At 46.8% G+C, this 13980-nt stretch overlaps 1 long non-coding RNA gene across 3 annotated transcripts in view; it reads right to left on the bottom strand.

Moving 5' to 3' along the window:
* LOC135911913 (uncharacterized) overlaps positions 1-12421 on the bottom strand; it is an 87471-nt gene extending 75050 nt beyond the window's left edge. For all 3 annotated transcript variants that reach the window (XR_010567499.1, XR_010567500.1, XR_011508427.1), the window contains exon 1: positions 12208-12421. This is a non-coding gene — a long non-coding RNA (uncharacterized lncRNA). The remainder of the gene's footprint in view (positions 1-12207) is intronic.
* Between the last annotated feature and the right edge of the window lie 1559 nt (positions 12422-13980).

Here is a 13980-nt window from a genome sequence, read left to right as displayed (position 1 = left end):
TAACGACAAATGCAAATGCTTATCCACATTTCTTGAATAAAAATTGACGTGTCTCGCCGATGTACAAAGGGGGGAAATGGAATGGAATGGAAAACTTTATTGACCTCTTTAAAAGTTTTAGCGGGTCGAGGCCGAAGTCTTCATTCTTGAAGCTTGAGTCCTCTTCAGCCATGGATGGGCCCCTAGTCCAGGGCTCCACTGAGCCGGGCCGCCTCGCACGCGTGCGCTATTAGAGCTCTTTGAGTCTCTAGCTCGCGGCTGGTGAGCCAGCTCTCCCATTGCTCCGCACTTGGTGTTTTGTGATTGTGGAATGCCTGGTTTCTTGTACACTCCCATGTAATGTGGTATAATGTTGGCTTAGCTCCACACCACGGACAGGTTGCGCTGTACTGCGTGGGGAACATCCTACTTAGTATGTGTAAGTTTGGAAAGGTGCCCGTTTGCAGTCTCCGCCATCCTGCGGCCTCCTCCTTTGTTAATGCTTTATGTGGTGGCGGATATTGATATCTTAGACCCTTATAGAGGTTTAATAGCTCTGAATAGCTGTTCCCGCAGTTGATCTGTGGCCCCTCTGGGGCGGTTGACGTTCCTGCTCGGCTGGAAAAGAATGCGGACCGAGTGCCTGAGAGATGGCGGCCTTACTTTGAGAGCCAAATTTACAATGACATTTTACTTCGTGAACGCCGGTGACGCGCAAGCCTCTTAAGCGCACACGACACTATCCACCCTCGGTATGCCTAAACGCCTACACTGTCCGCATCGCAGAGCGTATTCACGACAGGCCTCACGCCAACGCGCCATATTCAGCATGGATAGATGGATGGATGGATGGATGGATGGATGGATGGATGGATGGATGGATGGATGGATGGATGGATGGATGGATGGATGGATGGATGGATGGATGGATGGATGGATGGATTTTATGAGCCTCCCCTTTGGAGCGGGGCGGTGGATCGCGCCACCAAGCTGCCGGAGTAGAGCGCCCCCTTGTAAACATTTGCTTACTAACTAAACTAAATAGCATGGTGTAAGCGCGCACAGGCAAACGTGAATACAGCCCGTGCGATGAGCGCAGACACTTGCTGTCAAAACGGGAACTGAGTCTTACAGCGATGTTGTTTATCCCTGTGTCTTTGTTCTCGGAGTTCGCTAAAGCTATCATCGTCGAAAATTGCTCAAGCGTCGTCGTCTTCTTCCACGGCTGGCTCCGTAGCGGCTCGTCATTCCGGCCTAGAATTTCACTTCTCTTCGGTCACCGTAATTGGGAGGCCGCGTTTACGGCGCCATGAGCCATTCATTGTCATTTGACACGGACATAACTAATTTTGATGCAATTTAATTTTGAAGAATCGCTAGCGTCAATGCCGGGCGGATGCTGCTAACCACGCCGCCAAGCAAACTGGAGACTTCGAATGCAAGTGGCAATGGCGGACTGCGGGTGTACCGTCACTGACGTCGTTCTCTCCGTTGCAGGCGAACGTGTGCGTAACCTCATTAAGGAACACAAAGACGCCAATCGTGAAACCAATCCAACGAATCGTCAAAACGATTGTAGCGCCCCTATATCCAGTGGTGGGCCTTTTCGAGCTCAATATGCGGAGCTTTGGATCAGTTATTCCGTATATTCCATTCCACCTACAACTATAGGAAGACCACGAGTAGTGCATACTCCTGAGAAAGAAGCTGCCAACCACGAGCGTCAGCGAGAGTTGGCTCGTGAACGGGAGTGTTGTATGGCCTGAATTACGCGCAAAAAAAGAACCAACTGGGAGAACCAAAAAAGAAGAACCCCTAAAGCATGCTCACCACGCGAGGCACGCAAAAGCGAAAATGAGGCGAAAGAATGCTGAAACAAAAGATTTACAATATACACCGCTTGCGAAGTTTTACTTGCAAGATTTAACACTCGGTGTTACCAAAATACCTTCGCTGTTCGACCATCTTCACGGACTGAAAGATTTTTGTGCTTCTTAATTAGTCGTGTATGCATTTAATTTTTTTTGTGTGTGTGCAAGTAATGTCAGTCTCTTCGAGGACACTAGCTCATCAACTCGAATTGTGCTTTCTGCCACAGGCACCTTTAAAAAAATATCATTTGTAACTGTTCGTCGAAATACCCGGTATATGGAGCGCGTTGTTTGTGTAGGTCAACCCGGAGCGCTTCTGCCTTCCTTCGCACTCCGCGATGCTCTGCCTCGCTTGTCCTTCCCGCCTTCGCTCAACGTTACCTACATTTGCCTCTAGGTGGCGCTACCTTGCCGCGCGCTCGCACTCTTGGTATTTTGCCCGGCGCGCGATATTCTTCACGTCCACGCGCCTTCCTCGTTCGCTTGCGTCACAGCTCCAGACAGATATCGCCGATTTAAAGAGCTTTACAGTTGCGCGAACGCAACTGTAAAAAATCAGCTCGCTTTTTTTCCTTTTCGTGCGGGTACACCGCAGTTTTAGTAATAGTATCTGTTAACGTAAGTTTTCGATCTATTTCCTGTCTTCACTAGCTACATTTCTGCAAATTTTCGTTGCAGTGTGTCTGAATTTTGAGTGTAATAAATTATTTTATTATTATTCTAAGTCAGTGGCAGGACATGCGGAGCCCCCTTGAAACAATAATTATGGTGCCCGTTGTTTGTGGTCAGCCTATTAGATTCCCCAGATCTTGTCCGGAATAACCAAGACGAACACGTAAGAAAACGAACAAAAAATATATTCATTTCTGCGTTGACCAGAAATGGCGTGCCAATGCCACTTGAAGTCGTCTATCAGCCTCTGTAACTATATTCCGGTTGTGCATAGCTTCTTGGTGCGCAGAGAAATAAGCTGCAGAAGCATTCGCGGAACTCGTTGAACGAAAACGAGCATACTGAAAGCGATAAAAACTTGCCTCAAGTTTCTCCTGTGCCGAGAATAAGAAACGCTAAAACAGAGAATTCAGAGCGAAGCGCTGTTTGCACCGCATCTAACCGCAAAGCCAAGGTATTGGCAAAGGCCGCCAGCGGGCCTGCAGCGTCATCCAATATGTCGTAGAAATTGTAGGCCAAGGGTAAAGTAAGCAAAGGTAAAATTGTGCATTAAATCTGCAAGCAGGTAATAAAAAGCTTTATAGCTGCTAGACTAATCGCTCCATATAGCGAACTGGCAGTTCTTAGGTTGCAATATCTTGCGTGGGCAAAAGAGCACCAGTACCTGTGTGGATTTAGTGCAGAAGGTGCTCCGAGTGGTCCATGAATCCTGCTGGGTGGTGAACGGGACCTATTAAAGTGATTGGCTTATTAAAGTGACGGGCTTGCAACTAATTAATGACATCATTTTTGACGTTGTATCACCTTGACCCTTTCCTAACTGTCACATTTTGTTCCAACGATAGCGGAAAGTTAGATTTGCATCCTTTTTTCAAAATAGTTATTTTATACTTAGACTAATGGAAGTTTGATAATATTTTGCACTAGGAGGGAAGGAACCCCAAAAACAGAATCATTATTTTTTTCTTAATTATAATCAATAACAAAAAATCCGCGTTGACTAGTGTCTCCCACTAATTCTCGCCGACCCTTTCCCATCAGACAAGTGTTGAACATTCGTTGCAAGCTTTCCGCGCTCTCAGTGCATTCTTAAAAATTCTAATCAGATGCACTGCTATGAAGATCGTTCGAGTGCACTTCAAGCACAAGTGCACTGGGCGGGAAGGCATTGGAGAACAAACATGTGCTGCAGCCAAAACTTATTGCAAAATTTTACGCTTTGAAGTCGATCGCAGATGCTAAAGCCTGCTTTCCCTGCGCTACATGCAAAGGCATAGCGGCAACAGTGTTTTATTTTACAGCCTACTGCAACTTTTTCATCACGATCCATTACGCAATAGAAAGTATTTGATTAGGCTTTCTACAAGGTTGCACAAAAGTGCGCATTATTGCACAGCGCCAGAGGAAACAGAGGGGTAAAACCGTTATGCGTTGCTGAAGACTCCAAAAAAGTCTAATTATGTGCGCAAATACGTGGTCTTGGTCTCTCGTCGCTGATGTTCGTTTATTCTTGCAAATGGAAAGTTTGACTTCCGCAGTAGTTGTCATTACGTCCGTTTAGTCAAGAAATTAATTCGAGAACTTGACGCACGACAAAATAATGGTCCTGGAACCAGTCTGATGAACCAAATTTGGCTTAACACATGATTGCATCCAGAGACAAGAGCCCGTAAACCACCACATTGGTCTGTTTATTGTTGCGTGGATATGATTGTATCTACAGTTTATTGAGAGTATTCTACTAAGCTTCAGAAATTGCGACTATAGAAACCTTTTTTGTTTCATTCTTCTTTTTGCCCTTAAGGAAAGAGTTGTAAATGCAAGAGGTCCGTCAACTATATACAGCGACTCCTGCATTCGAATTCCTGCATTACTTTCTTTGCATATTTTTTCTTTCCCAAGCAAAATTTAGCGTCTCCCGTGAGCTCGCGCATACTTCAAACCTCGCATGCTCTTGGGGAAACGGGGGGGAATGTGCCGCCAGAAATAGTACGGATGCATGCCAGGCCCTCCAGCCAGGCATATAGAATCAATTTCTTCGATTGAGGCGTTCCGCTTCGCTCCCTATGTGATTCTAGATGTTGTACGCAAGAGTTGGCGTTACAGGACCTTCTTCCATTTCGCGATGAGCTGTTTGTTCCGTATATGGAGTCCTATTCACGTAGACAAGCATTTCGCATCACGTGCGCAAAAGTGAGAGCTTTCCTACAGCAGTTCCGCATGACTGACATCAGTAAGGCACGTTCTTTCTGGCGGTTCTTACGGCATTTACGATTGAAGCAAGAACGGCCTCATTATTACCATTCTTGCTTTTAGGGCATAGAGCGTGGCGCGATTTCGAAGCGTGCACGTGGAGCTAGATTTTATACTTCAGCGTTGCTTTCCTCGGTAGCACTGTCTGCCTTCTCTTGCCATCCTGCCTGCTTAAGAGATCGGTACGCTCAGAAACTAACTTAATTTCAAATTCGACCTCCGCCCTCCCTTCGGAAACAAAAAGGTTGCCTTCCTCGCCACTCTAAGCAAGTTAGACCGAAGTCGTTTCTCACTGAACAAGGTCTTGCGTCTGTTGTATTACACATCTTATCTGTGAAAGACCACGAGAGGTGACTCAGTGATTCGTGAAATCAACCGGGCTAAGCGACAATCTGTGAGACAGTGCTGTGAAATCCATTACTTCGGCGAATTGGCTGCGCTCCTATACCTTCTAGTTTCTCTCTCTCGTAATGTTCACTTCTCCCCGTCTTCGGTGCAAGGTAGCCAAACGGACTTCTGCCTTTCTCTCTTTGTCTTGTTTGCATTATAGAAGCCTAAGAACGCGCCGCACATGTCACATCCCTTGACCCGCGTCATGATATTATTCTGTTGTTGATGATTAAGATTATTTATTGGCATTCCCTTTGAAATGGAGCGACGACAAATAGCGACCTAGCCTTCTTGAGTTTGTCAGGTCCAGCCGCATGCAATATGCAACTTTAAATGCAAGTGCTACATGTCGGGACACCTGGTGGAATACAACGCAACTGCAGTGCAAAGTTTGCACGATTGGAAGCTATGCAGCACGCATGTCACATCGCATGACAAATGGCATGATACGATGCTAATGATGATGATTTATTGGCGTTTCCTTGGGAACGGGATGGCGACAAATAGTCTCCTAGCCTGCTTGATTTATACAGGTATTCCAAACATTTTTTTCATTATATCACTTTTTATACATCTTTATGTACTTTTCACCCTACCTACGAAACTGCTACATGGCGTGCCACCTGGTGTAATAATATGCAACTGCAACGCAAAAAACAATTATGGGGTTTTACGTGCCAAAACCGCTTTCTGATTATGAGGCACGCCGTAGTGGAGGACTCCGGAAATTTCGACCACCTGGGGTTCTTTAACGTGCACCTAAATCTAAGTCGCTGGGGACCGTATGATCCAGACACACGTAGTTGTCGACTCTCTCAGAGCGCACATTCGCCATCTGTCAAGGATCTCCGACCATCATTTGACCTCCCTACCAGCCGAAAGACCTCAAGCGACCTTTTCACGAATGGTTAGCGCTCATCAAGAGTGCATACCGTCGTCTTTTACACCGGCGACAAAGCCTTCATCTCCCCTGTGGTGCCTACGACAGCCTCAAGTGAATTTCGATATTCCTGGAATTACAAAAAAGTCCAATCATCCATGGCCGGCTCTGAAGTAACTTACGCTCCTATTACAACACCAGACGTATCATGACCGCATACATATATATACCGATGGTTCGACCTCACGTGCCAGCTCAACTGCCGCATTCGTCGTTCCAGCCAAGAAGGTTACAGTTAAATTCAAATTGTCGCATACGACTACATCAACATCGGCAGAACTTGCAGCTCTCCATGCCGCTATGATGTACGTCACCGAAGAGCCCCCAGAGAAATGGGTCGTACTTTGTCACTCTAAGGCAGCCCTTCACAGCATCAAGTCTGCATTACGTCACAGAGTATACGAGCAGATGATATTTGACATCAGGGAAGTACACCACCATGCTCTGGAAAGAGGGCACACCATTACATTTCAATGGATTCCTGCTCACTGTGGCATTGTCGGCAACAACCTAGCAGACAAGGCTGCCCGGTCTGCCCGCGAAGATACCCAGACGCGTTCCATACCTTTGGCGAGGTCTGACGCTGCCAGGGAACTTCGCCTACATGCACGCAAAAAGTCGCAAGATCTATGGAGTTCAGGTACCTTCAACTGCCGATTATATAAACTGGACCCCACGCTACGGCTACAAGTGCCATCTAGCCTTTCCGCGGTGAAGCAACCTTGCTCTACCGCTTGTGGCTGGGAGTAGCATTCACAAACTCATATTCCTTTCGTTTGGGAATGGCCGAGAGCCCGATCTGCGATTCCTGTGGGTCCGAAGACACCATCGAGCCCCTATTGTGTACCTGCCCCCGCTACGATGTACAACGCCTCTCTCTGCAGGAAACTTTACACCGACTAGACTTACGACCTTTCACCGAGTCAAAGATACTCGGACCGTGGCCACACCCGTCACTGGCACGAAAAGCGAATCGTGCATTACTGCAATACTTAAGGTACACCGGTTTAAGAGACCGTTTATAGTGTCCCTGTGCATAGTGTCCCTCCCACACGTACTCTGTGCTTACTCTCTCCCTTTCTTCTTCTTTCTATTCCCCTTTCCCCCACCCCCAGTGTAGGGCAGCAAACCGGATACTCTTCTGGTTGACCTCCCTGCCTTTCCTGTCCTTGCTTTCTCTCTCTCTCTCTCTCTCTCTCTAAATCTAAGTATACGGGTGTTTTCGCATTTCGCCCCCGTCGAAATGCGGCCGCTGTGGCCGGGATTCGATCCCGCAACCTCGTACTCAGCAGCCTAACACCATAGCCACTGAGCAACCACGGCGGGTGACTGCAACGCAAAGGGCGCAGGTATAAACATTACGCTACGCGCATCTCACATTGCAAGACAAGTGCAATGATACGATGCCAATGATGATGATGATGGTGATGGTTATGATGTTTTGTTGACATCCCCTGCCAATCGGGACGGCGACATAGTCACCTAGCCAGCCTGATTTAATACATTGTATAATACATGTATTTTCACTGTAGTATTTTTGTATACATCTCCTTAATCTTCTTTTTTCTTCCTCAAACCTTCTCTATCTACCTTGTAACGTTACATGTGCAAGCGCTACAGGGCGTGCTACCTGTTTTAATAGTATACAAATGCAATGCAAAGTGTACACGCATCGACACTATGCGGCAGCACGTAGTGGAGTCTGTGCACTTCACTCTTCAAATGACCGCGGTGCAATTCACTTCCCTGCTGACCCCGTTTTACTCATGAAACTTCACTGCCAACTAAAGTGAAACTTGAAAACAAATAGTTTAATCGAAGCAAGCGTTCTTTCTTTTTTTCATTTCAACAAAGCATTAGCCTCTCACCATTCCACTATAAGAGACGAGTGAAGACGCAAAAAAAAAAAACGCGATTATAATTTTCTTTTTGTGATTACCGCCTTGTTTAGGTAACAGGGAAAGATGGAATTACGGACTACTGACAGCCTCGCGGAGGAACAGTGACTGGCTGTTATGAGGACGTGGGCGGGGTTTCACTGCCCACTTGAGTTGTATGCGACTATAACAAATGCGGCGTGGGCCAAAGTCAATACCGAAAAATCTTTCTTGCTGAAAGCATGTTGCTCACCATTACTTCGACTAACGCCAGAGCAAGCAGTGTAAAACTTACCGTCTGTAATTTTGCGTCGGCCATAGCACCACTGCGTCGAATCAATAGAGAAGCGACAATTTTTGAACGGTACTGAACGGTACTAAAGCAAAGCGAAGCACAATGCGGCGCTCTCCTTTCATGTCTCAAGGTAGGAGCGCTACTTAGTAGCCGGAGGCATTATCCTACTTCTCAATAGAGAGCCGCAATGTCTCCCAAAAATGAAATTGCGAAGCAGCTCCAAGAATCAAGTGACTGCAGACACGAAATTCCTCAGGTTGAGGGCACTTCAGAAAGCACAAATATCCTGCATAAAAGAAAGCTGGTGAGTCCATTAGGAGCGAGATCCTCGCCCGAGGCAATGCTGTCTAACGTCTTATACTTGCCGGCAACTGACTGAACAGTATGACTTCGAGAAAGAGGGGGAAGGTGTGTATGTTGATTATTCTGGCAACGCTCTACGTCCTGCGTGTTCGCTATACTGAACAACACATACTAAACAACCTCCGCGGTAGCGCGTACAGGCAATATGGCCTGGCGCTCCTGAGCTTGAGCTTGCAGGTTCGACACTGACCCCGGCTGCCGCCTTTACATGCGGATGTAATGCAAAAATGCTCTTGCATTAAGATTTCGGTGCCCGTTCAAGAACCACAGGTGGTCAAAATATTTCCAGACTGCCCCACTATGGTGTACTTCATAACCAGAGTGCAGTCTTGTACGTAAAACCCCAGAATGCAATTTTTACTTGAACATATACTAAACGGGTTCATTGACTGTATGAATAGAAGAAAAAAAAATTATGGATAGCCTACTTTACAACAGAGATCATAGCTCCGAAGAAGTGATCTTGAAGCTACCAATGTTAATCTTTTTGCCTGGGACTATGCGGCCTCGTCATGGAAATCAGAATTACAATCAGAATAGACATTATCGAGAAAGTAAGAAAGATGACAAAATATTTATACAGGGAGGGCCCTGAAGTGAAAGACTGATGGGACCTTTTTTCCTAACTTTATATAGTAATAATGCGTAGATTCTAATAAAGAGCTATCTACTTAACGCATATATATGACTAAGGTCATGCAGTCGCCAGCGCAAATAACTTGTCCTCAGATATTAAAGCCGGTTGGTGTCTATTGAGTAAAAAAGACATATACAACCACTGAAACAACTTTTATTTCCTTCAACACTCAGAAAAACCGGCTCGCAATAGCAAAAGGTTGCCCAAATCAGTGACAACGTGCTCGTGAGGCACCTGCCGCAATTTCTAACATGGCTTCCGATATGGAAGGCGCGCGCCTGCAAATCTCGGAGGTCATGCTTTCAGAGTTTACCTTTCGCCATTGCCGTGTAGATGACAGCACAAGCAGGCGCAATACTGAAAACTGCGTTGGAGATATGCGACGACGTTCATGTGGACAAATCTCCAAATCTCGCGAGTACGTACTTTCATTGACGTCTTTCGGTGGTTTACAAATTTGCAACAGTTGGCAGTAAAAGGGTTAAATTAAACTTGGGAAGGATAAGGCAAAGGACCACGGAAGTGGTGGGCGAGACAGCTGGCCGTAAGTGGGAGCCGAACCCTCATCTTCCGCATTTTCAGGTGCGATGCTTTTCACTCATTACGCATTACACTAAGGGAGCAACGCGTGTACCGGAACGCGGGAAATGTGTGTTCGACTGCCACCTGCGGCCAGTAGTCTATTCATCATCATCATTATCATCATCATGCGCAGCAGCAGCAGCAGCCTGGCTACGCCCACGGCAGGGCAAAGGCCTCTCCCATACTTCTCCGACTAGCCCGGTCATCTGCTAATTGTGGCCATGTTGTCCCTGCAAACTTCTTAATCTCATCCGCCCACCTAACGTTCTGTGACCCCCCGCTACGCTTCCCTCCTCTTTGAATCCAGTTCGTAGCCCTTTTCGTCCACCATTATTCCTATTTTACAGCGAAGCTTTTTATAGCTAGCCTGTCGGTGAAATTTTCATGTGCGCGAGCAAAAACTCGGCGCCCTCGCGTTGAGCGATCCGGTGCGGCGAAAAATCCGGTGCAAGTATTGCTGTCGCGTGCTGTGGAACAATTTCGAGATGTTTTAGATTGTACTCTGTGAAATTTACGTCATGTCCGTTCATATAAGGTCGTCAGGGAAGCCTTTCGGCGTATCGGTAACTGCAGTAGGCGGAAATATGTATTGGGGGCGCAAAAATGTGACGCGCTTTATCAGCCGCGGTGTACGCACCTTATCAGTCGCAGTGTATGTGTTGTGAACTGTTTTGCTTATATCGGTTTAATTCAACAAAGAAAACTGGTGTCTCTGTATTACCAGCATTAAATCATAATTCAGCTCACTGTCTGATCGCTTGGCGTAGGGAGTAAAACAAAGTATAAGAGCGCATGCTTATGCACGGCCAACCTAAAGCAACCACGAAACATCTAAGCGGCAGGCCATATCAAATATTTGTGATGCACCGGCATGGTTCTCGCGCATTTCAAGTCTAGTAGGCTTGAAATTACTATATGTCTACGCTAGCCTTCCTGCATAAGGCCGATGGCGCTGCTCAACACAGCGATCACTGCGGTTGGTGAACCAGCACGATGCAAATGTAAGCTGTGCGCTTCGGTATTGCCTTTCTGGCCTGTATACAGCCATAATGTACGAGAGGGATGGCATAAAAGGAATGCGATGGTTATTTTTGAGGACAAAATTTCCGTAATATGTGTGAGTGCGTCGTAGAGAACGGAACGAACACAACCAAAAAAAAAATCGGTTATCGACCTCTTTCTCGAAAAAGCAAGGCAAAACGGGCTAACGCCGCAATACGACCTCGCATAGTCACGCCGCACAGCGTTTATAGATACATAACCGCTGATGCTGTATGCTTTGACCGTGCGGTATATAGAACAAAGATTTCTGTAATCCAGCACCTATCACTGCTTAGAAAGCTCGCGCAGTTCATAAACAGTCCCTTTGCTGGACAAGCTTAATTCAGACTTTAAGGTATGCTGCTATTACTTGCCAAAACTATTTTATTCAAGAGCGGAAACCTCATACATCAAAAAAAGTAGTCACGCAATGTAACCTGCAGCGAACAGATTGAACGCTTGTCAAAGTATAACATAACAGCTCCTATCCTAGCAGAACGGTAACCATGCTGCTACGATCGTCGCGTATCTTTCATGGCTCCCAAACCGCAGCTTAGAAATAGAGGATAATACTGCAATAAGGTCACATTAGTGAATGGAACATTCAGACATACACAATTGATCTCCGTAGCTGATTGTAGGCTCTAATATGCGCGGACACGTCGTGTTGCGCGTTCCGTCCACCTCAACGCCAGCAGAAACACCGGCTATTACGCCTTAAACCACGTCAGCACGTCTCACAGAACCGTTTACCATGTAGAAGACGGACGTCATACTAAACAGACCTCACGATCGCGAGAACAAACGCCAGAACCTACCACCGAGCGTACACCTGCCATGCAAAACACCGCTCTCACCCAAGCCAGTATGGCGCCGCTCATAAGCGGCGCCACTGCGTTCACAATATGGCGGCGCCTACAAAAAAACGGTGTACACTTCGTGGGTTCCTCCTTCTCGCCGGCTTTTCAGGGCGGCAGCGCACCAACCACGTGCGTGGTCAGTTTTGTCCTGCTCCCGGAGATGGTGGTGGTGGTCATCCACGCCGGAGCACAATAATAAAACCAGCAGCTGCCTAGCAGAGCGTTTAATTGAACACGAGCCATTCATTGGTCGTGCAAAGATTTGACTTTGGCCAAGAAAGTGTCCTACGGCGTACCCGAGTCGATCAGTGTGTGTCATACCGACCACAAGACCATCGTCACTACCATCGCGAGTAAATAATACTGACCCACCGATCAAGACGATAAATGTATGTGCGTACGTTTCGTCATGATGACAACCCGTCAAGACAATGAATGAGTTCTTACCTGTGTTCAAAATTCCGTGCCACCTCTGCGTATTCTGCTGAGCAGCTTCGCTGGTCGTCCACTTTCACAGAGTGTTTAACAGCACCTGCAGACGGGCTAGACGGTGCATTGCAGATCAACGGAAAATAAGCGCACAGGAAGACGCACACGAACAGGGCAGGGGATCATTTGAGCGCTATTAGGGGAGGTGGGACAAATTTGGCTGATCAGTGCGCCATCTGCACAGCGTGTGAACCGCGACAGAGTGGCATAAGAATCATAGGCAATGGTCGCGATAAGACTGCGCGTGAACCGTTGGAAACCTTTTATCTCAGCAAAAGGGGAGGTAAACGTGTGAGCGATACGTCTGTGAAGCCAGTCAGGGCAGAAATCGAGTATCTTTAACGCGTGGGATTGTTTTAATGGTTTGGGTTACCTTGTCACTATGTTTTTCCATTCTTGTCACGCACTGCGCATGTCTTCCTTTCCGCATATATTTGCTGGAGTGGCTGCAAATTAGATAGATGTGAGTTAGCGTCTGTCCTGGGTCTTTCTCGGTTGTTCGTGTGTGTCTGCCTGTGCGCTTATTTTCCGTCAATCTTCACGGAGTGGAATGGTTCATGATTTTCTTCCCTTATTATTACTACGGTTCATTCAAAGAGAACAATTAATTTCCGCTATGCTTGGTGTAGTTTCATATCTGTCCTCATATCTGTCCAACAAAACTCAAGCCATTCAAATCCTCTATTCTCTTCGCTGATACCCTAGCACGTCCTTTAAGCTGTGCGATGCCAAACGCGGCTGTAATTTGATAGCGTTCTCATTGCTGCAAGCGTCAATGCACATAAAACCAGTCGCGAAGTGGTCGCGAGCGCTTTCTCATAAAATGTACTGGTGCGGGATATGCAAACTGCTTTCAAGGATGCGGGTCCAGCTCCCGCGGCGCGTCGGCGCGTACGACGCTGTTACCGATCTCTGAGATTAAAATTGGCGCGACATGTGTCAAGCGACGTCAGGTGCTCTCGGAGGTGACAGAGTTTCTTCGCGTGGAAGAACTTAATTAAAAACTACCGGTTGGGTCTGCGCAGTGGACAACAGGTTCCCGCACGTTTGAACTTCTCCTGCCCGAAGCGACGATGTTTACTCCGGAAAAGTTACCCCTTGCTACGTTTATTTACGTAAGGGAGGCCGACATCGTGTGCCTCTTCCCGTCTTTATTAAGAAGTGCGTGCTTCTGCGACGAGTTCAATCAATCTAAGGACGAACATCTGGAGAAGACATACGATAGCGTAATTTGAATATAACCTGCATTGATGGCTCAATTGCTATAGCGTTGTGCTATAGAGCGTGAGGTCGCAGGTTCGTCTCATGGCCGCAGCGACTGCATTTCGACGGGACTGAAATGAATAAAATATTAAGCGAAAAGAAAAACGCTGTTGCATTGAGACTTACGTGCATGCTAAGGGGATTCCGGTGGTCAAAATAATCTGAAGACATTCACTACGGCATTTTTCATAACCCCAGCAACGCTTGGTGACGCATAACACCGCGAATCAATCAATCAATCAATCAATCAATCAATCAATCAATCAATCAATGTGAGGATAGTCGCCAATATATTTTTCTTTATATAGTACAGGCATAGCGATAGGGAGGAGAATTATTGAGTGAATGCATTAAGGCGTTTACGGGGGAAATTAATGATTTTATTATGAGGCACGCGGTAGTGGGGGACTCTAGAATAATTTTGACCACTAGGGGAAATTTAACGTGCTCCCACTGTGCGGCACACGG

The sequence above is a fragment of the Dermacentor albipictus genome, chromosome 9 (assembly GCF_038994185.2).
Source record: "Dermacentor albipictus isolate Rhodes 1998 colony chromosome 9, USDA_Dalb.pri_finalv2, whole genome shotgun sequence".
NCBI classification, from domain to species: Eukaryota; Metazoa; Arthropoda; class Arachnida; order Ixodida; family Ixodidae; genus Dermacentor; species Dermacentor albipictus.
This window is presented reverse-complemented; position numbering and strand designations above follow the sequence as displayed.